Below are 23,391 nucleotides of genomic sequence, written 5' to 3' on the forward strand. Positions count from 1 at the left end.
TTTCTTTTGATAGCTTTTTGGTGTCAGGAGTGGGAACCAAAGAAGACCCCTGATGAGCCCTGAGGCCAGTGAGTAGCCCAGGGCCAGTACCCACAGACCTACAGCATCAGTGCATAGCCCAGGGCCAGCATCCACAGACCTACAGCATCAGTGCGTAGCCCAGGGTCGGCACCCACAGACCTACAGCATCAGTGAGTAGCCCAGGGCCGGCACCCGCAGACCTACTGCATTTACTGCTTCCCCATGGGCCATGGAGGTCCAGGGTAAGTCTCTAGGATCTAATCTCCACACCCTTTGTGTTGAGCTTGCCCATTTTGTTGAGTAATCTTTGTTGAACCTTCTTGGTAGGTCACCCTGTTCTGTACAGAAGTGGAAGAAATAGCTGAACTGTTTTGGAACAGCTGTTCACGTCTGGGTAATTTAAGGCAAAGATGGGTTCCACCTGGTCCAAAATCCTCCGTGGGCCAGGATCTTTTGCCTTTTTGGAAAAATGGGTAAACTTTAAAAAGGATAATTTGGAACTGCCATGCCACTTTGGGGAACCTTTAACATTTACACATCAGAAAAGAAAAAAACAAGACTGTTGCTTGTGGATCATGTAAGTCCATAAGTAAGATAGATCAGCTTAGGGGTACCCTTGAAAACAGAGGATCTTCATCATTTCAGAGACAGTGAAATGCATTCTTTGTTATGCAGAAGCTTCTAAAAGACGAAATGATTCTCCAAAAGAATCCTTATAGTACACAAATGAAAAATCTTTAGTAAAAGTCTTTAGCCATTTGAGCAAATAACTTTATCTGCCAGAAACACAATTTGGAGCCAGCTATTCTTTTATAAACTAGCAAGTTTTGTATTATTGTACCAGACACATGACTAAAATTTTTAAATGGAAGCTATAAGATCTCTGTGTCTCTCTGTATGTTTATGACGTGTATTTTTTTTTACCTCCAAATGGCATTTCCAAAATTAATTTATAAAAGAGCTCTATTTAATTGGTTTAAAGAAAAATAAGTACTTATAAAAGTAATCCTAAAACTTTCAGAAAAATAGGAATTTACTCAAATGCTTTTTAAGTTCACGTGACGTGGATAATCTTTGGTAAGAAAGAATATTGTTGGTTTAGTTTTTTAAAAATAGAAAAGGATATACCTTCAGAGTTGTCAATATTAGTTATAATGCAGACATACAACTTTTATTACTAGTTAAATTATCTCCATTTTACAAAATTTCCAAGAAAGATGAAAAACAAATTAAACTGATGAAAATCTAAATAAGATAAAAATTAAAACATTAATTGCTCGACATAAGTTTATCTACTTTTAGACAGAAAAACTGAAGATATTTGGATCGCTTAGTAAATATGTCTTGTGCCACATAGAAAAATTGTATTCATGGACTTGCCAATCTTCAAAATGCTGGTGTGACAGATGGTTAATCAATACATATAGAAAGTTGGCGAGAGCGAGAGAGAGAGAGAGAGAGAATCTTGTGTGGTCAAGCTGGCTGAAATTGAATGATAAAAGTTTTAAAAAATGGGCATTAATGTTAAAAATACACAGATGCAAAGCTAGGATTTAGTCTTCTCTCTGTTAAAAGAACAAAATTATCTTAAGAGTACTGATCTACTCATTGATAAGAGATTGTAAAAGGCTTTTTGTGTTTTGAGTAATCTGCCTAGGAAACAAAGATTATGTGTTTCATCAAAATAATTTGACTACTTAAGCTTCTCTATCAAAAAATCTAACGCATTTAAAAAATACAATGATGTAATTCTGTATTTGCCTTTGAAATCTTTGTCACCGTTGTTAAATGGATAATGTCTTAGTTCATTTTCTGTTGCTATACCTCAATACTTGGGACTGAGTGATTTATAAAGAAAAAATATATTTTTTATAATTCTGGAGGCTGGAAAAGTCCAAGGTCAAACAGCTGCATCTGGTGTGGGCCTTCTCACTATGTCATAATATGGCAGAGGTCATCACATGGTGAGAGGGCATGCCAGTTCGTCTTTCTTCCTCTTATGAAGACACCAGTCCCATCATGGACATCCCATCCTAATGACCTTATCTAATCCTAATTACCTCCCAAAAGTCCCATCTCCAAATGCCATCAACCATGCATATGGGGGTTACATTTCCAATACGTGAGATTTGAGAGACACATTTAAGCCATAGCAGATAACTATCTGTGATCCTAATCAAGTGTTTTAAATCTTTTGATATTTTTTACATACTTTTCAAAATCAAATTCTAAATTAGGTCTTTTTGGTCTCAAGCAAGCTTTTGGATTTTCTAGAGGTCCTCTGGTAAAATTAAAAAAAAAAAAAAAAGAAAAAAGAAACAAAAACTCTCTCCTTATAAAAAGAGAGACATTAAACTAATCAGGCTTATTTGCATGGGAAGAATTGTCAAAGTTACAACTATTCAGGTTTATTTTACATGTTAAATTGCATGAGAAGCATTGTCAAATAAAGGTGATGACTAACCTTTATGTTATATTTGTATGGATATATGTGATTGATGTGTTCCAAAAATTATATAAAATTAATGGAAATCTGATATGTCCTAGCATAATATTGTTAGTCATAATTTTAGTTACTATCTTAAAATGTTAACAATAAACTCTCATCAAATTTTTTATCTTTTAAAATTATTTTATTTATTTATTTATTTATTTATTTATTGAGATGGAGTCTCACTCTGTTGCCCAGGCTGGAGTGCAGTGGCACGATCTCAGCTCACTGCAACCTCTGCCTCCTGGGGTCAAGCGATTCTCCTGCCTCAGCCTCCTGAGTAGCTGGGATTACAGGCGTGTGCCACCACACTCAGCTAATTTTTGTATTTTTAGTAGTGATGGGGTTTTACCATTTGGTCAGGCTGGTCTCGAACTCCTGACGTTGTGATCCACCCGCCTTGGCCTCCCAAAGTGCTGGGATTACAGGTGTGAGCCACCGCGCCCGGCCTATCTATTTGTTTTTTTGTTTTTGTTTTTTTTTGAGATGGGGTCTCACTATGTTGCCCAGGTTGAACTCAAACTCCTGGGCTCAAGCGATCTGCCCACTTCGGCCTCCCAAAGTGCTAGGATTACAGGCTTGAGCACTGTGCCCAGTGGACACATGGACATTTTAAGTCTTTTGTCATCCATAGATCTTATTTTTATTCTGTTTTCCTGAAAACTTTTGCAAGCAGCTATAATACAAAATGGAAAGAATTCATGGAAAAGACTAACAGACAGAGCTCTCTGGTAACTTTAAGATCACACCATTGAACTGGGTAAGAATTTCCAAAACTCTAATGTCAAATTGATGGATTTATAAAACTGCTAACCCAAGATCAAGCAGAACAAGAATTAATTACATAAGATTGAACTGACGAGGATGATTATAATTTTTAGGACTTTTTCTGAAACTTTGCTGTTCTTTAATGTTTTATTTTCCAGATTTAAAGAACCTCTTTTAGCTTTTTTCTCATGCTATCTATAACAAAGTAATTTGGTTAAGTATACTTTTGTAAACAAAAATGAAACATTCATTCTTTTTCTCTCTACCTGAACCCTCCAGAATTCAGAAACTCTTACTGCGTATTCTTTTCATGGCAATACCGGTGTTTATAAATTCAGTAAGAATCTGTTCTCCTTATTACAGGAAACAACTGTGCAAGTCCATGCCTTGGTTGCGTAGCCTGGAGCGGCTTTTGAAAGTCAAATCTGAGATTCCTGATTACCAGACAGTTTTAACGAGCAGATATTGACTTTATGGAGCTAATAACCCCCTTGGTTATCATCAAAACTTTGACTGGAATGTCATATTTGAGAATGTGCATGGAACCACTATCCTTGATGCAGTTACAGAAATGATCAGTCCAAGTTTAAGGAGACTAGACTGATTTTGCATACAGATTAGTCTTAGAATGATTATCTTTGGTAGGAATGGGAGTGACTAAAGAGACAAAAGTTGTGTTCTAGTAGAAAACTACAGTGTACCTGTTATCAGATTCTAGCCCTGTTCAATGTCTTTGAGGTTTGCTGTGTACCTCTAACCTGGACTGGAACTTGAGTTTTTCCTTTTTCCCCCAGTGTGTAGCTATGACTTTCCAAATGAACATTTCCAATTTTCCCCACTCTTCTGACCTGGAATCACCAGAAATAAAACTGCCCTTTCCCTCACCCTGCAAGTTGAAACTAGAAAATTTGATATAAACTTCAAAGAAATCACTGCCACAGTTCATATATGGACGACATTCATGCCTGTTGCTGTGTGGGCCACTTAGAGAGCTCATTGGAACACCTGGTGATATCACATGGGACGTTCAAACTGCAAATCAGGAAAATCGTTCACATTGAAACCTCCCCCCCTCATTTTACCATCTAAAGATAATTTCAGCTCAAATCTACAAATCTCAGCTGTTCCCTCTGAACTGAGAGACTGAGTTTATAATTTGTTCCAACTAGTAACCTTTTTTTTTGTTTGTTTCCATAGAAATATCTCTTAACAAATACCTGATTGCTCACACCAAGTAGAAGCCTAATTTAGGAGGAAGCTCACCTGTAGCACTGCCTCCTGATATGAGACATCCCTATGTTTATCTTGTTCTAGGTGATCATGACATGGTTCAACACTGTAAGGCACTAACGCAATATTCAAAAGCTTATTTCCACCAGATCTAAGAAGTTTTCTGTGATCTGCTTCCAAAAGAAGACAATGTGCCCCATACATTAGAACTTGGACACTTAGTTTATTGGAAAAGATACCAATGAAAGACTGCATTTGAGTCTTGTTGGAAGGGGTCTTTTCTACTGCAGAATATTTACAGTTATAGCAAAGATCTGTCCACTGTTGAGCAGATTTGCATTAGGCAACCACCCAGCCTCGGGCTATTCACGGCTGAGGAGGAGCACGTTGTTGCATTGCGTTGTGCCTACATAAGTATCTCAGGAAAAATGGAAACCCGATTACACATTATCCAGGAAAATGCAGGTGGGTTTGGAAACATACAATCTGAATCAGACTGTGACCCATTTTATCTTTTGAGCTGGTTAAATCTGGACAGGTGGCCTTTTTGGATGCTAGGTGTTATCCTCCTGAGAGTAACATCCACCACCTCTCTCGGGCGTTGTCACCACTCCAGCGCCCACTGACTCAGCAAATGGCCTCCGTAAGAACCAAGCAACAACCTGGAGGGCCTGCTGAGCTCCCACTTTGAAGCCTTCAGTGTCCATGGAGGAAGGACGGGTGGTGACAGGAATGCTGAATGGCTGCACTCTCAGTTCCACTCAGAAAAAGACCACAAGGGAAGAACTGTCCAATAAACACAGAAATGCAGGTGGGGACTGACCTTTGCCCCAGTCATGGCCCCACTCACTCAGTGAGATTCACAGAGCCCCACCCTCAGCTATGAAGTCAGCAGGCTCAGAACAGGGCAGAGTGGCACCAGAACCCGCCCGCCCAGCCAGCGAGCAGGACGCTCTGTGCACTTCCTCCCTTACAGAATCTAAACCTTTCTGTAGCCTCCATGAGATGAGCTTCTTACCTCTTTTGGGTTTAAAGTCTTCCTGTTCAAGAAAAGTTTGTTTCCTGCTTGAGAAACTACTTGTATCAAGCAAATCTCTCTGACCTTTCTTCAGACACCCCTACCCTACTTACTGTATACATTTGGAGTGTGGTGTAACATTATGGGGTTAAAAAATGGAGGGAGTCAGCCGGGCGCGGTGGCTCACAACTGTAATCCCAGCACTTTGGGAGGCCGAGGTGGGCGGATCACAAGGTCGGGAGATCAAGACCATCCTCGCTAACACGGTGAAACCCCATCTCTACTAAAAATACAGAAAATTAATCAGGCGTGGTGGCGGGCACCTGTAGTCCCAGCTACTCAGGAGGCTGAGGCAGGAGAATGGCATGAACCCGGGAGGCGGAGCTTGCAGTGAGCTGAGATCTGGCCACTGCACTCCAGCCTGGGTGACAGAGCGAGACTCTGTCTCAAAAAAAAAAAAAAAAAAAAAAAAGGAGGAAGTCTGTTATTGGATGCACATTTTGCTTTTTCCCTGCAGTCCAAGTAAGTTTTTCACCATCATCTAACAGAAAACCTTTAACTGTTCGCCAGATTATAGTGTGCACAGGGTGATAGGAACCGGCCTCAGATTCAGTGAGTTCCACTCAGCCCTGGTGGAATTTCCTCTGGAACCATCATATCAATATTGGATATAAATTTTTAAAAATAATAAAACAACATAGGTTTAAATAATGTAAATGAAAACAAGTGCTTGCTGCATTTTTGATGCCACTTTTAAGAATGTTTCTATGAGACAGCAAACATTCTGAATTCATCCTAATTACCTGGTCACCCATTTCCTTTGGGTTTCTAAAGTAGAATAGGCTGTGCTGAAAACACAGTCAGACAGACAGACAGACAGATCTGCAGACAGATAGGCAGAAAGCCAGACAGACTTGCAGACAGATAGACAGACTGGCAGACAGACAGGCAGGTAGACTGGCTCCCAGATGGACAGAGAGGCAGCTATCATGAAGTGTGGCTCAAGGCCATTCCCAGTGTATCAATGGGTCACCGAATGTGTGAACAACGATTAAATCCTCTCTGATTACATGCAAATGAGGCTAACCATCATCCTCATGTAATTACACATGGTGTTATATTTGTTTCAGTTGTGATTGGCTTTAAGAATAGAACAGAAGGGCAAGAGCTTCAGTGTTCTAATTCTGGATCTTGGTGGCCACACCCCCACGTCTTCCTGAAGCACCTATCCCTGCCTGTCCCTGATCCCACCTGTCCTGCGTGCCCCTGCCCTGCCTCCACCTGCCTGTCACACACACTAATTCCATTGCCCACCCTGGAGCAGCCTTGACACTCACTCGGCAAGGATCCCAAGCTCTCCCCACTGCTCTGCAGAGCCCCTTCCCCTCATCTTTGTCTGGGTGAGGGAGTCTCCCCCAATTTCATCCAGAACCTTGTGGCCATGATGGAGAAAGTGCTTCTGTTCCAGTCCCATTTGCAAGGAACCTCAATTGGTGCCCAGCCCCCTTTCTTCCCTAAAGCAGTGACTTCAGGTAGTTCTTCTGGGAGCAGTTTCCTCATCCCTAAATGAGTGTGTTGGTCAAGGAGGTGTCTAAGTCTCTTCCAGCTCCATCTTTCCATAAATATCTGACCTGGAGTGACAATAGCAGAGTCCTTCACACAGCACGTGGGTTCAACAGCTTTCCAGCTTTCCAGCGAGCCACAGGAGCCACAACCCGGGCGGCTGCACCTGCTAGCTGGGCCAGGCCTGCTTCTCACCTACTGTCCCAGGCAATCATGCACAGCTCCGTTCTCTCGAGAGAGGCCAGGTCTGGTGGACACATTTACTGTCACTCCATTCATAACCCAGCCGGGAGGTATGCAGTTTGGTGGGTGACCACCAACATTTGGAAGAGGACAGCACAGTACTTGTGGTTTTGTGAGGTGTCTGCATGCCATCACAATGTGAACTGTGTCCCTAACTGCAGGTCTCAGGCAAACTCGAAGCAAGCCTTTGGGCTAGGCCAAGGGGCTCCTGACTCCATGGCTGGCCATGCTGGAGCCTGCGTCTGCTGCCGGCAGTGGCTGGGCTGGTGCATGTGAACATTCTCAGGAAACCCTCTGATAGAAGCCTTCTTTACCCCTTAGCAGATGTGCCCTTGTGGGATGGGCTCTGACAAAGTCTCAGTTTCCCAGCCCACTTCAGCCCCCATCACGCACATCTCCGTCTGGGAAACTGCTTCTTCCAGACCCTTTGTGTAATGATGAACATCTTAACCAATGCCACCTCGCACAGGGTGCTGTGGGGTGCAGAAGGCAAAGCCGCATCAGCACTCAGACAGCTTCTGTCCTGTCCTTGGTAAACAAGACCAATGCACACCAGGCCAGAGGGGCAAGGGCCGTGCCTCTGAGTTCTGCAGGCAGGCAGGAGACTCTTGGCAGGACCACACAGGCGTGGGCGGGAGGAGGAGAGTGCTCGGGGCAGGACCACACAGGCGTGGGCGGGAGGAGAGTGCTCGGGGCAGGAACTCTGGGAGCACTCAGTGAGTGAAGAGAAATAGCAAGTGATGGGGCAGGCAGCTGGGCACCCTGGAGAGCAGTGCTGCCAGGTGGGCAGGAAAAGCATGGGGCATGAGACAGGACGTGGAGGCCACTGGGGCAGCATTTCATGCCAAGTGACAGAAACCACCCTTGGCCTCTCCCTCCCAGAGTGGCACCATGTGTCCCCTGTTCCTTCTGCCAGGCTTCAGGCTCCTGCAGAGAGGGAGCTGGGCATGGGATTCAGGGCACTCTGCCTGTGCAATGGCAAGCAAGGTCAGCGCCTGGTGAGAGTCTCCAGGGCCTCTGGCGGCGCAGCCTCATGCTGGAGAATGTGTAGGGTTTGCACCTCGCATGGGTCCCTGGAGCACGTGGGCTTGTTGGGGGGTCTCTGCCTTGTGCTGGCATGGAGTGGGACGCAGGGAGGATTTAGGGGCATGGACTCCACCCCTCACTGGAGGCTGCCAGTTTCCAGTCTCAGAGGTAGGAGGTGCCTGTTCTTGCCTTGAAAGTCAAAGGCTGGAGCTTCCTTTTGCTTCTTAAATGTTTTAGACACCATCATAAACCATAGCCTATTTTTGTGGGAAATATTCTCCAAGATGCCACTGCAATATTTTCCAAGGGCATCATGGCCCATGGAAGCTTCTTCCCAAAACTGAGGTGCCATCTCAAGATTCAGGATGAGAACACTGCACTGTGTGAAAGCATTCGCAAGTCAAATTTTTCTTCTTTCAAGTTACTGGCAAAATATCCTTTGAGGACATTTACTTTGAGGATATATCCTTTGCCAAATATCCTGGTGTGAAGCACCAGATTCTACAATTCACTCTGCTTAGGAGACTGTCACGACCGTTATCATAACGGTGCAGTGTTTTGCAGTTTACAAAATGAATTCATGCGGTTCTGGCAACAACCCTGTGAAGGCACCAGAGTGAGTCTCACTGCTCCGTTCCCATTACACGAATGAGGCAGGTGGAGAGTTTTGTTTGTTTGTTTGTTTTGAGACGGAGCCTCGCTCTGTCGCCCAGGCTGGAGTGCAGTGGTGAGATCTTGGTTCACTTCAACCTCTGCCTCCCAGGTTCAAGAGATTCTTCTGCCTCAGCCTCCTGAGTAGCTGGAACTACAGGCACGTGCCACCGTGCCTGGCTAACTTTTGTATTTTTAGTAGATACTGGGCTGGTCTCGAACTCCTGACCTCGTGATCCGCCTGCCTTGACTTCCCAAAGTGCTGGGATTACAGGCGTGAGCCACCGTGCCTGGCCACATGGTGAGTTTAAGGACACGGCTGTCACGCTGAAGCTGACACCAGGATCGAATCCCATGACACCGTCTCACTGGAGGAAGCCTCCCACTGAGAGAATCCAGAGTTACTCTTTTGTTTCAGGTTTTTTTTTTTCTTTAGGAGTAACTAGTGATTCCTTCTGAAAAGGCCACATGCTGCGGGATTCCAGCCCATGACATTGTGGAAAGGCAGAACCATGGAGCCAGGGCAAAGGTCGGTGGTTGCCAGGGGCTGGGGAAGGAGGGACGAAGAGGCGGAGCAGGGGGAGTTTCAGGGCAGCGAGGACGACCCATGCGATGCCGTGGTGGCGGGTCCTTGTCATTAGGCCTTTGTCCAAATCCACAGAATGCAAAGAACCAGGAGTGAACCCTAAGTAAACCAGGGACTCCAGTTAACAATAAGGGGTCAATATTATACCAAAGCCGTCAGTTGTAACAAATGTACAACATTAACAAACATGTTAATAAGAGGCACTGGGCAGTGCGGACTGCACGAGAACCCCTGTACTTTCTGCTTAACTTTTACGTCACCATAAAACTGCTCTAAAAAGTCAATTAACTTGAAAAAGCAGGAGCTGCTAAGTCCAGTGGAGAACTCAGGGATGCCTAGGGTGGTTCCATCTTAGGAATGTGTGTTCCGGTGTGCACCGGGGAGGAGGGCTGAGAACTGCTTTTCCAATAGCAAGGTAAAGCACAGACATGATCTTGACTTGTTTCGCCCATGGAGACCTGTGAAAATCAGACCGTGCTGAGCTGGGTTGTGAGGTGCCCTGTTCTGACCCACGCTGGGGACTGTGGCATCCCAGAATCCGGAATCTGAGGTGCGCTGAAGAGGCCTTCCAGAAGCAAAAGCTGTGACAGCCTGGATCCTGCGCCATGGCTGCGTGACTGAGACTGCCACATGGGTTCTGCCCCCAGGAAGGGCTAAGGCTGGGGCCTGCATGGTTCTGCTGAGCCTTCAGGAAAGCGAGAGAGAAGCTCTCAACTTGGGGAATGTCAGTGTGAAGTTTCTTTCCAGGGATGCTCTTCCTCTTTACATGGGCCACCTGGCTGTTGCAGCTGCGCTGATTCTCCGTGGCCAGGCGTCATGCCCAGGAGCTAGTCCTGCTGGGTCTCAGCTCTGCCCGTCTCCAAGTGCCTGGGCCAGGACCCTCGGCTCACGGTGCTTGCTTTGCACCCCGTGGGCTGGCACAAAGCCACCACTCCTCAGTGAGTAGCTGACACCCATGTAATGAACACAGAAGTAACACAATTCTCTGAAGCAGCAAAAGTGCATCTTGGAGGCTGGTTGTGACGCCAGCAGTTTGTCTTCAGGTTCTGTGAATAAAACATCAGCTCTCACCCCAAATGGTCGAGAGAAGACTCACACAACCTCATGTGAAGAAAACCACACTCTGCCAGGATCCCAATAGTGAGATACGGCTTTCCCAACAAACAATACCCAGGATCCTGACAGTGAGATACGGTTTCCCCAACAAACAATACCCAGGCGGGGGTGCTCCCTATCCTCTCCCTGCTGCCCCCATAATCCAGGCTGCAGCAAGTCCTGGGCAGTGACTGTGGCTGGCTGGGGGCCCCACTCGGTCCTTGCCCAACCCCTGAAGGCACTGAGCCTGAGGGTCTTTTACAGGGGAAGCTGGCAATGAGCTTGAGGTCTTCTGACCTCAAGAACGGTTCTTCCTCTACCTACTAGAGCACAGCATCCATCAGCCTTGACTGTTGCCCAATCCTGACAGAACCTACAGAGGAACCGGCATCTGCAGCAGCACACCGGTACATCCGCACACACGCTGCAGTGCACCTGTACACCTGCAGCAGTATACCTGAACACCTGCACACCCGCTGCAGCACACCTCTTCATCCGTACACATGCTGCAGCACAGCCATACACCTGCGGCAGTACACCTGAACACCTGCACACCCGCTGCAGCACACCGGTACATCCGCACACATGCTGCAGTGCACCTGTACACCTGCGGCAGTACACCTGAACACCTGCATACCTGCTGCAGCACATCGGTACATCCGTACACATGCTGCAGCACAGCCATACACCTGTGGCAGTACACCTGAACGCCCGCATACCTGCTGCAGCACACCTGTACACCTGCAGCAGTACACCTGAACACTTGCACACCCACTACAGCACACCCGTATACCACACACCTGCTGCAGCACACCTGTACACCTGCAAGGAGTCAGGACAGTCCCACCACATTATTCACATCACAGTGATTTTTGTTTGTGTTCACATCACAGTTTGTTGGGGAAGCTGTACCTCACTATCAGGATCCTTGGTATTGTTGAGTGGACAGGACAGTGTCTCCCAAGTTGGACTAAGTCCTGACCTGAGTAGGATTTCTTGGAGAAGCCACTGTCTGAGCTGGAGAGGGAATCACACAGTGGTAGCAGCACGGCCTGTACCACGGAGTGAAAGCCGTGAGCTCTGGAGTCTGTTCAGCGACTCTGGTCACAACCTGGAAACGCTGCTGGGAGAACAATCCTGGTGTCTCCAGGCCTCAGTTCCTCATCTGTGGAAGGGGAATAGTTCCTATCTGGCAGTGTTGTGCATTGAATTTAGAATTTCATGTAAAGTGCTTAGAACACAGTAAGCCCTTAATAACAACTATAATTATAACTGTTATTGGCACATTCTAGATGTTCAATACATATTAGTGATTTTTGTCAGCAAGGAAATCTGAGACAAGTCTTTATGTGCTTTATAACTCAGGTTTCTCCACCTGTAAAACAACAACAACAACAAAAACCTGTCCCACAGTCTCAAAAAGTATGTGGGACCCTAACAATTATACCTCACTGGCTGTACACTGCATACAGGATGGCAGTACGAGGCTGCATTTCTGTGAGAGCAAGGCATTGCACATCTAGAAGATGCTGTGATTAGCAAGCATGACTGTGGGGAAGGGAGAAGTTACTCATAGAGGGAAAGGAGGAGCAAATTAGGACTTAAAAAATTACTGTGGACGAAACAGGACGGCAAATCAAAGACAAGGCAGGCATCAAAGGAGACTTCCAGCACAGACACACTGGGACCATGCACAGGGGCCAGCCTCCCGCGACCATCGCTATCCCCAGTGACCCCAGCACAGACACGCTGGGGCCACACACAGAGGCCACTTTCTGTGACCATTTTACCAAACCGGTAAAGCCTGGATTCCTTGGGAACCTACTTCGCCCCAGGAGCTCTGTAGAAGCATCGAATTGTGGTTTACGGAACTGGAGCAACACAAGTGAGGTGAATAGAGGGCTTTGCACACAAAGTGGAAGATAAGGGCCGATGTCTCGACTGCTCCTGCGAATCCCCTGCCCACGGATGAGTCTGTGGCTGCCCCTTCTGAGCCGTGTCCCCTTATGGTAAAGTGTGGTCATGCAGCATCTTATCCCATGGGATGGCTGGGGGCCAAATGAGCTGGTCCATGCAGAGTTCAGCATGGTGCCAGGTGCTCTGTGAACACTCAATAATTTATGCTATTTGGTGTGATATGATGATGAAAAGAATTCTTATAACGGAAGGGATGTGAAAGGTTGTGTAATCCCACAACTGCAGCCCTCCTTGCTTCCTTTGCACACGTCTACCTCGCAGGGGGCCCAGGGTAAGCCCCGCCCTGCACATCACTCCTCACACACTCCCATTCCCCCATCAGCATCAGCAGTGGGGGGACGAGGGGCCACGAGACCTGCCTGGCCTCCTCCCATGGTTCTTGGGATGCAAGCACTGGTCGGTGCCACAGGAGGAGGCTGGAACACTCAGAGCTGCAGCCGGGAGCCTGCCTGGCCCCGGAGGCTGCTTCCCAGTCAGCTGTCCTCCTTCCATGGGCCTGAGCAGTTAGAAAAGCCACCTGGACCAGGGGCGGGGCTCATGCTTGTAATCCCAACACTTTGGGAGGCTGAGGCACACGGATCATCTGAGGCCAGGAGTCGGTACTAAAAATACAAAAATTGACCAGGCTGGTGGCGCACATCTATGGTCCCAGCTACTCGGGAGGCTGAGGCACAAAAATCGCTTGAATCTGGGAGGCGGAGGTTGCAGTGAGCCGAGATTATGCCACTGAACTCCTGGGTAGCGGTTAGTCCCTCAGAAAACAGAGGTGAGAACCTCCCGGGGCTTTCCTGTGAAGACAGAGTCAGATGCTGACGTGAGGGTGTCCCACCTGCACAGCCTGCCTTCCACGTGGACTCTGCAGGTTGAGCCCGCTTTAAGCAAAAGGACACGGCAATGGATGGCTGGGGCCCAGAGTGAACTCGGCGAATCTGACACTCATGAAGCCAAGAGTGCCGGGTGCGACGGGAGCGAGTCTTACCCTGTCCCCTCCACACAGCCCCAGCCACCATGTTCTAATCTGAGGTCAGAAGGAGACAGTGACCTGAGTACCCCATTTACCCTCTCCTCTGGGATTTTCTCCTCAAGATGACAGGGCGAGGAGGGTTTCTGGGTTCTGGTCTGCCACTGCCCTTTGAGCTATTTATCTTTAAATATTCATTTCCTTTCCCATTCTAAACTGAAGAGTCTTGACTCATTCCAAATTGCACAGCCTCCGGCATCAAAATAACTTGAACCAAATCACCAAAATAACCTCCTTCCATGAGCAATTTCGGGATGTTTTTTGGGAGGAGCCTATTCTTTTCTTTTCTTTTTTTTGAGACGGAGTCTCACTCTGTCGCCCAGGCTGGAGTGCAGTGGTGCGACCTCAGCTCACTGCAAGCTCCGCCTCCCGGGTTTGGCTGTTTTCACTGAGATTTGTGGTCTACCAGAGGGAGGTGGTTTGCAACCTGGCTTTCTGCTTGGAAGGGCTGTGGCTCGGCGTCTCGGAGTCCTGGGCCCTGGGCATCTCATGGGCCTGGTGCGGGGCAGTGGCACGGGCTGCCAGCAAGAGCTGCCTCCCTTCTGCTCTCAAGACTAAGGCGTTGGGAGCACAGGCGGTGACTGTTGTTGCCCGCACACGCGTGTGAGTGTGCAGCCTCTCCGGGGAGAGTGGGTGACCCGGGGGAGTCAAGGCAGGTGGAACAAGCCAGACCCATTCAAGCAGCAGAGATGCTGAGAGATGTGGTCCTGCGGGGGCTGGTGGGGACAGAAAACATTTCTTCAAGACACTGGCAGTTACTGGAGGAAAGTGAGAGGTAAACGTCATTATATTTCAAAAAACACTGTAGACTTTGAGAGCTTTGAGTGCTCATTTGCTTTTCCTTAGGTTGAGACTGGAAACGTCAACACAGGCGACTGGTCTCGTCCGTCTTCTCAGAGGTCATCCTTGAGGGAAATGGGAAACCCAGACCAACCGTGTTTTAAGAAGCGCCCTTTAGTAGAAGTCAGGGCAGGCACTGCGGCTCCACGCTCACTTTCCAGGGTGCTGGCAGGTGTGGCTGGGGCTCACTCTCACGGCCGGAAGAGAGGAGCCTCTCCACCTCGCTCGGGAGATTTTTTAAAAACGTCTTTTTTCTCACAAAAACAACCACTTGCCTGGCCTGAAAACTCCCCTGGAGTCTGTCATTGCAGAGCAGCGCCGGGCTCAGGATCCAAGATGGGAATGAGGAACTGTTCCACCCACAATAAGCAGGTGCCCAGAGTGTCCCTGGGTCTGGAGGTGGGAGACCCTGCAGTGTCCCTGGGTCTGGACAGGGCAGACCCCTCAGTGTCCCTGGGTCAGAGAGGGGAGACCCCGTAGCGTCCCTGGGTCAGAGAGGGGAGAGGCCCTGCAGCGTCCCTGGGTCTGGACATGGGAGACGGCCTGCAGCGTCCCTGGGTCAGAGAGGGGAGACTCCGCAGCGTCCCTGGGTGTGGAGAGGGGAGAGGCCCCGCAGCATCCCTGGGTCTCCTGGACAGCAGCCACCCCGTGCCCAGTACTGACGGGCGCCCCTCGTGACCCCTCTTTCAGGGCTGGTGGTCAGGTCTGGGTGACGGAAAGGGAGCAGGAAGCTGAAGGGTAGGATGGGGAGCAGGCTCACATCTGTGATGGGAAAGTCTGCTTTGACCTCTCAAGGAAAGGCTCAATTTTTAGGGGAATGATTTCCAAATCATTTAAGAGGCCCCAAGAGGAGAGATGCAGAGGAGGGGATGGTCTCTCCCTGCAGCCCTGGTCTCATTCTCCACAGAGGAGGCTCCTCCCTTCTGCTCCACCCCAGGGGAGCCAGGGCCTCGCCTCTGCCATCTGGGACGAGAAACCTGTGACTTCACTTCCAGACTCAGCAGAGGAAGAGGCCACGGGGTCTCCGATGAGCACGTGGAAACTCGCTCCTCCAATCTTGCTGTCTGAGGAACGGGGACATCATTTAGACACAAGCCAGAGAGTGCCCAAGGCTCACGGAAAGTTGTACCCATGGCTGCTGCTGACATCAGTCACTAGCTAAGCTCAGAACTCAGGAGCCCTTGGAGCCCCTGACCCGTCAGCCAGGGCTGGCACTCAGGAGCCAGAGCTGGGGAGGCCCAGGCGTGGCCACGTGCACAGGCACCGCTCTCCCTGGGGGAGCAGCAGAGACATCCCTGGGTGGCATCCTGTTCTTCCTCTGAACACAGGCTGGTTTCCCAGGGAAGAGTGTGCACTGCTGTTACCCCAAGTGAGCCTGTGGTGATAACTGCAGTGTGATTTCGCAGCTTTTTTGCAGGGCGGCATCCGGCTCTGGTGGTGAGATTTTAAAGAGGAAGATCCTGGGTGTACAGGGCTGTGAGGCAGACAGCCCGTAATCAGTGCGACTCCGTGCCATGCCACGCACCTTGTTTTAAGCCACGTGTTTCCTTTGTGGTGTGTCCGAGTTAGACGGGGAACTGATTTTCCTTTAAAATCCAAACATGACATTTCTGAAGTACAGAAACAGTCAGAGACATTTGGAGCTTTTTATCCCATTGGGACCTAGTTAATGCATAGAGTTTAGGATTTAAAAAGGCAACTGACCTAGGAAGCGCGGGCCTTTGCTTTGCTACCAAATATTCATACTACTTTGCTTTAAAACATGTGCCTGGCAGATCTCCTGAACCTAGTCCCAAGGAGACATCAGACAGACCCCGGCAAAGCTGCTTCGTGGAATGAGAGGGCTGTGGTCTCTGAGGGCGTCACGGCCACAAAGACGGAGAGGGGCCGGGGAGCCACCACAACCACACACGGCACGCTATCCCGGCCTGGAGCCTATGAAATCGGAGCTGAGGCAGCAAGTCAGATGACAGCGTTAGTGAAAATGGACATTTCCTAAATTTGATGACACTACTGAAGTGACTTAAGAGACCAGCCCTGCTTTTAGGAGACTCCCTAACATTTAAGGGGCGAAAAGGCGTGTGTGTGCAGCCCACCCTCGAATGACTGTGTGCTACACACACCCAGTGTAAGGGCCGGGCAAATGCTCACAGCCGGTGACGGGGCTCACAATCGGGGAACCTGGCCCTGTTCTTGCAACTAACTTCAAAACAGCTTTTAAGAAAGACATGGCAGAGAGAAAGTGACAACTGAGTTTCCTCATTGTGCTGACAAAGTCTGGGCTTCAAAGGCAAAGCTCGTATAAATTTAAGTGATTTTTTAGTACTTAAAATTTGATTTTTGTAAATATAAAACCAATATATTCTTATTTTTGAAAAAGCAGAAAATAGAGCAAAAGGGAGAGGAGAGAACAAGAGGGAGAACAAGAGTGTTACCGGGAGCCCCAGACTCAAGGCCCTGCTGTTCTGCCTCCTCGGCTGCTATCCTGCCCACAGTGGTCTCCACAAGCCCCCTGCTCCCATCTGGGTTCCAAATCACGCTGACGTGACAGGTGGTGCCTGACAGGCAGTAGGTGAATCCCTTCAAAACTCTTCCTTCTCTCTTTGTTTTTCTTTTAAGTCTTTCACAGACCTCCCTAGAACCCTGAATTGTGGGTTTCCACACTTTCTTTAATTCAGTTGTTTCTTAGGACCATAAATGCTGAGTCCTGGAGGGACCAGTGCAGTGTGTCCTGGAGGGGCCAGTGTGGTGAGTCCTGGAGGGGCCCGTGCTGTGTGTCCTGGAGGGGCCAGTGCTGTGTGTCCTGGAGGGGCCCGTGCGGTGAGTCCTGGAGGGGCCAGTGTGGTGAGTCCTGGAGGGGCCTGTGCTGTGTGTCCTGGAGGGGCCAGTGCAGTGTGTCCTGGAGGGGCCCGTGCGGTGAGTTCTGGAGGGGCCAGTGCTGTGTGTCCTGGAGGGGCCTGTGCTGTGTGTCCTGGAGGGGCCAGTGCAGTGTGTCCTGGAGGGGCCCGTGCGGTGAGTCCTGGAGGGGCCAGTGTGGTGAGTCCTGGAGGGGCCAGTGCTGTGTGTCCTGGAGGGGCCAGTGTGGTGTGCGGTGGACAATCTGGAGGCTCCCCGGGGGCTCCAGGCAATAAGCTGCAGGGTGCACACCTTCTCGGAACCAGCGCCCCCACCCCACCCACCTGTGGGGCCCAAGATCCAGCTGCTGGGTGCTTAAGTTGAACATCTGCCAGCCACAGAGACCTCCCCTTAAGGGGAGCAGCAGGGAGGCTGGACCCTTCCCCAGAGCAGAATGCCAGGGGTCCTGTCCAAGGCTGCCCAAGCCCAGAGACAGCCCTCCTATCCATCGAGGCCGGGAGAGTTTCAACCCCTGCCTGGGGCCACACAGTCCTTCATGCGGAGCCTGGTGTGCAGACCCTGCTGCCTTGGATGGTCTGTCCTGTGCCAGGCACGTACCTCCCCTCCTCCAGCAACGGCCAGTTCCACGCCCAGAAGCACCTGGCGCACCGTGGTGGCCCCGGTGCTGGTGTTTCCTGCAGGTCCCCGTCTGGCACTGCACATCGTCCTGGTGTGCTCCTCCGTCCTCCCACCTTCCTGACCACGTGGGCCTCTAATTCCTTCGCCTTCATCTCCCTGCCATTAGGAAAATCTTCCCTAGCGGATTCCTTTAGAACTTAAAGAACTTGGAGACCCAGTCGCCGTCCCTGGGCACCAGCGTATCTGTGCATTTCCTTCTTAACCTCCTTCCCTGGTCCCGTATCTCCTTTGGCCCTGAAAAGACTCATCCATTTATTTGGAAAGTATTAAGCGTCACATGCACAGATTAAAACTAAACAGCAGAAAAATGCTCATAATCCTGTCTGGTTGTGCCAGGTGACTGGTGAATAATTTCTGCCTGTGGCCAGATTTCTGCCCCGGCCTGAGGTCAATCTCGTGGCCCCTGCAACAGCCACAGGTCCACCTCTCATCTTGATCCACCTTGGGATGCTTCTGCAGTACTGTGTCCGTGGCCGAGTCCACCCTGTCTGTGGCTGCCTTGCTGTCCCCTTTCCCATCACTCGATGAGCCAGTGCCCTCGTGGCTGGCACCTGCTGGGCACCTGCTGGGCCTGAGGACCGTGAGGGGAGGCTTCCTTCGGAAACGCTGCTGCTCTCAGAGGTGATTTGGGGCAGGCTGCTCTGGGGGTCTCTGCCAGGCCCCTCCTGGCACCGTGGGAGGCTGGCGTGTCCTTGCAGGGCTGCAGGAGGGTTGGCGGGATGACCAGATGGGGCCTCCCACAGAGGCGTCCGCGGTGCCAGCTGCTGTGGTCTTTGTCACCAGGGATGGGAGCCCTGGGAGTGAGGTGTGCCATCAGTGGGACGAGTCACCGCGGGGGCCTGAGTGCTGGAGGACGGCACAGGCTTATTTTTAGGGATGTGACGTAACACGGAAGAAATGCATGCACTTGAAGCACGGGAAGGCCGAAATGCCAAACAGTTCTCGTGGCTAAATTTAGCAGACGTGCTCTTTATGTAAGAATGGAGTTAACAAGTATGTGACACAGAAGACTCACGGGAGCCGGCCACCTCGCGTGCCCACCATGGTGTGCTGCTGGGGCCGTTCCCAGGAACACCGCGCTCCGCCCCGGCCGCCACCACAGAAGCAACGGCAGGGGCTGTGAGTGCCCAGGGTCTTAGAGGTTCGACTGCGTTACCCCTGCCTGACCCTGACTCAAGGAGGGAAGCCCCCACTCCGTGCTTTTTCGTCGGTGCCTGAGATGAAATCCAAATCACCAAGAACTCCCACTCCCTTTGGGCTTTTGACACAAAGTGTGCTTTTCAGTGCCTTGTTTCAAGAAACACAGGCTTGAAGAGGCACCTTTCAGAAGCTGAGCAGCAATTCCAGCCCGTTGGGACGCAGAGACCGAGATTTCTGGTCTGATCCCAGGAGTGGGACAGGGCGGCACAGGGCTTTGTGCAACATCACTCAGCCATCGGTGAGTGACAGCTGGGCGGATTCTCAGGCCTGGAATGATGAGGCCAAGGCTTCTGGCCTCTCGTGTAAGGATTCCAGGCTCTGACTCTGACTGGCATCAGCTGGGAATGTGCTGGAAAGGCAGGGTCTCAGGCCCCACACAGACCCACTGGGCCAGAGCCCATATCACGATGAGTCCCAGGAGCTCCTCAGTGGCCTCTTGGAAGCCTGAGCCCCACCGGGGTGAGTGGAATCCCCAGCCTCACACCAGCCCTGCCGGCCGCTGCCGCTCCCATCCTCTGCCTGAGCCGTTTTCTGTTTTCCACACAATGGGAACCCCAGCCCCCAACCCATCAGCACAGAAGGGATGTGATGGGATGAAGGGCAGGGCAGGGCAGGGCAGTCGGGCCCCAGCACACGGCTTGGGGGAGCCTCTCACCTTTGGTGATCCCAAGCCCTCAGTCTGCTGGGAGAACTGTGGCTTACAGGGAAGTGCGGGTGGGAAAGGGGAGAGGAGCAGCGGTGGAGGGCAAGGGCTGAGGCCGTTGCTCCTTGATACACCGTGGGATGAAACCCTTTACTCAGTGAAGACCTAAGACTCCCTCAGGCCTGAAAGCTGGTCTTGGCAGGAGGAGGACACAGATGGGAAGACCTCGGATATGGAGATTGATCCCTGGCTGGCGTACCTGCTTCAGGATCTGACTGCAGCAGCTGAGACCTCAAATAAAGGCCCAGACCACAGCCAAGGCCCATACAGCCCAGCAGGCTCTGGGTCCGGATGAGATGCAGCTGCTCAGCAGTGCCCAGGGCTGCCCCAGAGCCCTCTGGTCCCCAGAGCCCTTCTCCTCCCAGGGGCTCCCACACCCACATCTCTGCTGATTCCCTCACACATGTAGACAAGTCTGTGGCTTCTGTGGAGGCTAATTTTTTTTCTCAAATTTAATTAATTTTGAAAACAGTGAACAATAATGATTGCACACGCAACACCCAGGGCAGACTTTGGCCCTGTGCAAGCAGGAAACACAACTAAAAATGTGAATCTGGGAAGCAAGTGGGCACTGATGGGACGAAGCATGAGCTCCGGGCAGGAGGAACTCTGTTCAGTTCAGCTCCCAGGCAGTCCTGTGCTCGCCGGAGGGCAGGGCCGGCCCAGGGCCGTGCGTGTCCGCCCCGCGCCTGCCTGGGGCCTGTTCTGGCGCTTGCAGCCTCCAGAACGCCCTGTGCTGTGCTGTCACCTCATCTTGGAAACGAGTCCCTAAACCAACCAAGTATTCAAAGTATTCAAAGACCAGAAACTGCAACAGGAAGAAAAATTATTCATTTTGGTTTTGTGCCATCCTTTTCCTTGCTTTCTCACTTTAAAATATTTTGACTTTCTAATCCTTTAGCAGTGAATATGTACTTATAATATTTGCAGAATCTCTGAAATGTGTAATTAAGAAGAAAAATAGTCCTTCAGACTAAACAGCAGAGCATCGGGGATCACAGAGCAACTGTGCTCACGCAGGCAGGGTTTAATTACGGCCTTGATGAAGGACCAGTGGACCCAGAAGAGCCTGCCACGTGTCCCTGGGATGCCTCCCAGGGTGTGGCCGGGGGAGACGGGAGATAAGAAGCTTGGGCATGACTCTGTGAGCTGACATTGCCACGCAGGCGGTGGCTGTCACTGCCTCCCAGATTCATGTCACTCTCTATGACCCAGGGGCTCGGAACAGAGGTTCCCAGGGAACGCTTATTCATGGAGTGAATAAAGGAAGGAGAGAATGAACAAAGGAGCATCAGGCCCGGGCCTCCTGATGGAGCCTGCACATGTGGGGCTCTGGGCGATGCTCTGGGGGTCTTGGTCTCTGCTCTTCACCAGCACCTCTGCCCTAATGTCTCCCAGGCACGGCTGCCGGCCAGGGGCAGACAAAGACGAAGACTCAGAGGTGGTGCCTCTAACACACCGGGGATCCCACCTGGACCTTGAAATCCCCCCCAGGCTACAGAAGCCCCCGAGACCCCTGGCTGCTCCCTTTCCTATGGAAGCCTGGGGCAGACGGCGTTGTCACTGCTGTGATTTCACACACCGGAGCCAGCTGTCAGCCACGGTGTGCGATGGCAGAGGCCTCAACGTTCCCCTCTCCCTGGCTGAGCTGGGTGTAGCCATGCGCCCCAGGACCCTCCTGAGGGCCTTCCTCAAGGGCTCACAGCCATGTGCACTGGAGCTGGGCCCCCAACACTCAACTCAGTCTTCTCTGAACTCCACTGGAAGCCATGGGCGACAGCGCATCTTAGACGGGCCCACAGGTCAATGCAGTCCCCAGCCGGGTGGCTCCTGCAGGTGCCTTCAACCCACTCAGGGAGGGCGGTGGGGCCAGGCGCTGTCCTGACCAGATGGCAACAAGCAGACTGCGTGAGAATCAGACTGACTGGGGCCTGGCTGTGGCTGCTCACCAGTGGGGAGCACACCTCACCACTCCCCTAAGCCTCAGCTTCTCCATCCATGCAGTGAGTTGTTTTCAAGCCTAACTGAAGTAACACAGACAGTGGGCTCACGGTAACACCCGCCAACATCAGCCGCCACCACCTTATCCACTGGTCACGTGACGTGGTTTGCCTGTGTCCCCACCCACATCTCATCTTGAATTGTAACTCCCACGATTCTGACGTGTTGTGGGAGGGCCTCAGTGGGAGGGAACTGAATGTTGGGGGCGGTTCCCCCAGACTGTTCTTGTGGACGCGAATGGGTCTCACGAGGTCTGATGGTTTGATAAGGGGTTTCCCCTTTCGCTTGACTCTCATTCTCTCTTCTGCCTGCTGCCATGATTGTGAGGCCCCCTCAGCCACACGGAACTGTGAGTCCATCAAAGCTCTGTTTCTTGTAAATTACCCAGTCTCAGGTACATCTTTACCGGCAGGGTGAAAATGAACTAATATACCAGGGTCAGGAGTTTTATCTTCCAGTTGTTGGGATATTGGTCACTGCATAAGATACTTCCTTTCCTAGGGTTTAATAATTTGGTGGAGAGAGAACTGGCTTAGAGTTGTGAATCTGAGAGAAGTGAGCAGAGGAAGCCTCTGGGAGAAAGTTGGGCTCATTCTCCCAAGAGGCAGCCAGGCAGCAATGCCACCATCCCCTGGGGACCCCGAGGGCAGAAGCCACACCTCCAGGAAGGGCAGGTGGAGCAGGGTCAGGGCAGGAGGCGATAGGCCCACGAGCTGATGGTTTTGCCGGGAATTCTGTGGGCTTGCAGGAGAAAGTTTGCATGTGGGGAGTGCGACCCTTCCCAGGGCTCCTTAGAGCAGCCTCCAGTGCATCCCCTGCCCCCTGCCTCGCCTGTGCAGGGAGCACCCTCTGCACACACCTCTGGCTGCGGGTTGGTAGGGCGCCGGGCACCCACACGGTGCTGCCAGGGCTGCGGGGAAGGATGGAGGTCTGTCTGCTGATAAACCACAGGCCAATGTTGCGGAGAGTGAGCCCTTAGGAGGAGCGGCCACTTGAGGCAGAGCTGGGGAAGTTGGCACAGATGGAGCAGAGCTTAAGGCCACGCATCCCACACTTGGGAGAAACATCCTCATTACTGAAACATCACAGCCCTGCAGAAGGGTTCGCAGTGGACATAACGCCCGAGAGCCCCAGGTCACTGCAGCAAGTTTGTGCAGCCTGGATGGGGGGTCCCCAACTCACCCTGGGACCCCTGCTCCCAGACGCCTCCTGGCCGAGGACAAGCCAGGTCTCTTAGCTTGAAAAGACACCCTAATTGTGGTCACATCTCCTGCTGCAGGCTCAGGGCTCAGGAAACCATGGCACTGGCTTCTCAATGCCCCAGAATGTGGCAAAATCTTAAATGGGACAAGAAATCCAAATGCGGAAAGGGTGTGCTCTCCAGGACCCGTCTGAAAAGTTACTTTCGGGCAGGCGGGGCCGC

The 23,391-nt window shown here is 50.8% G+C and overlaps 1 protein-coding gene across 7 annotated transcripts in view; it reads right to left on the reverse strand.

Annotated features, from left to right (window-relative positions):
- VIPR2 (vasoactive intestinal peptide receptor 2) overlaps positions 1-23,391 on the reverse strand; it is a 109,475-nt gene that overhangs the window by 47,582 nt on the left and 38,502 nt on the right. The gene's annotated exons all lie outside the window — the stretch shown is intronic.

This window comes from Chlorocebus sabaeus, chromosome 21 (genome assembly GCF_047675955.1).
Source record: "Chlorocebus sabaeus isolate Y175 chromosome 21, mChlSab1.0.hap1, whole genome shotgun sequence".
Classification (NCBI taxonomy): Eukaryota; Metazoa; Chordata; class Mammalia; order Primates; family Cercopithecidae; genus Chlorocebus; species Chlorocebus sabaeus.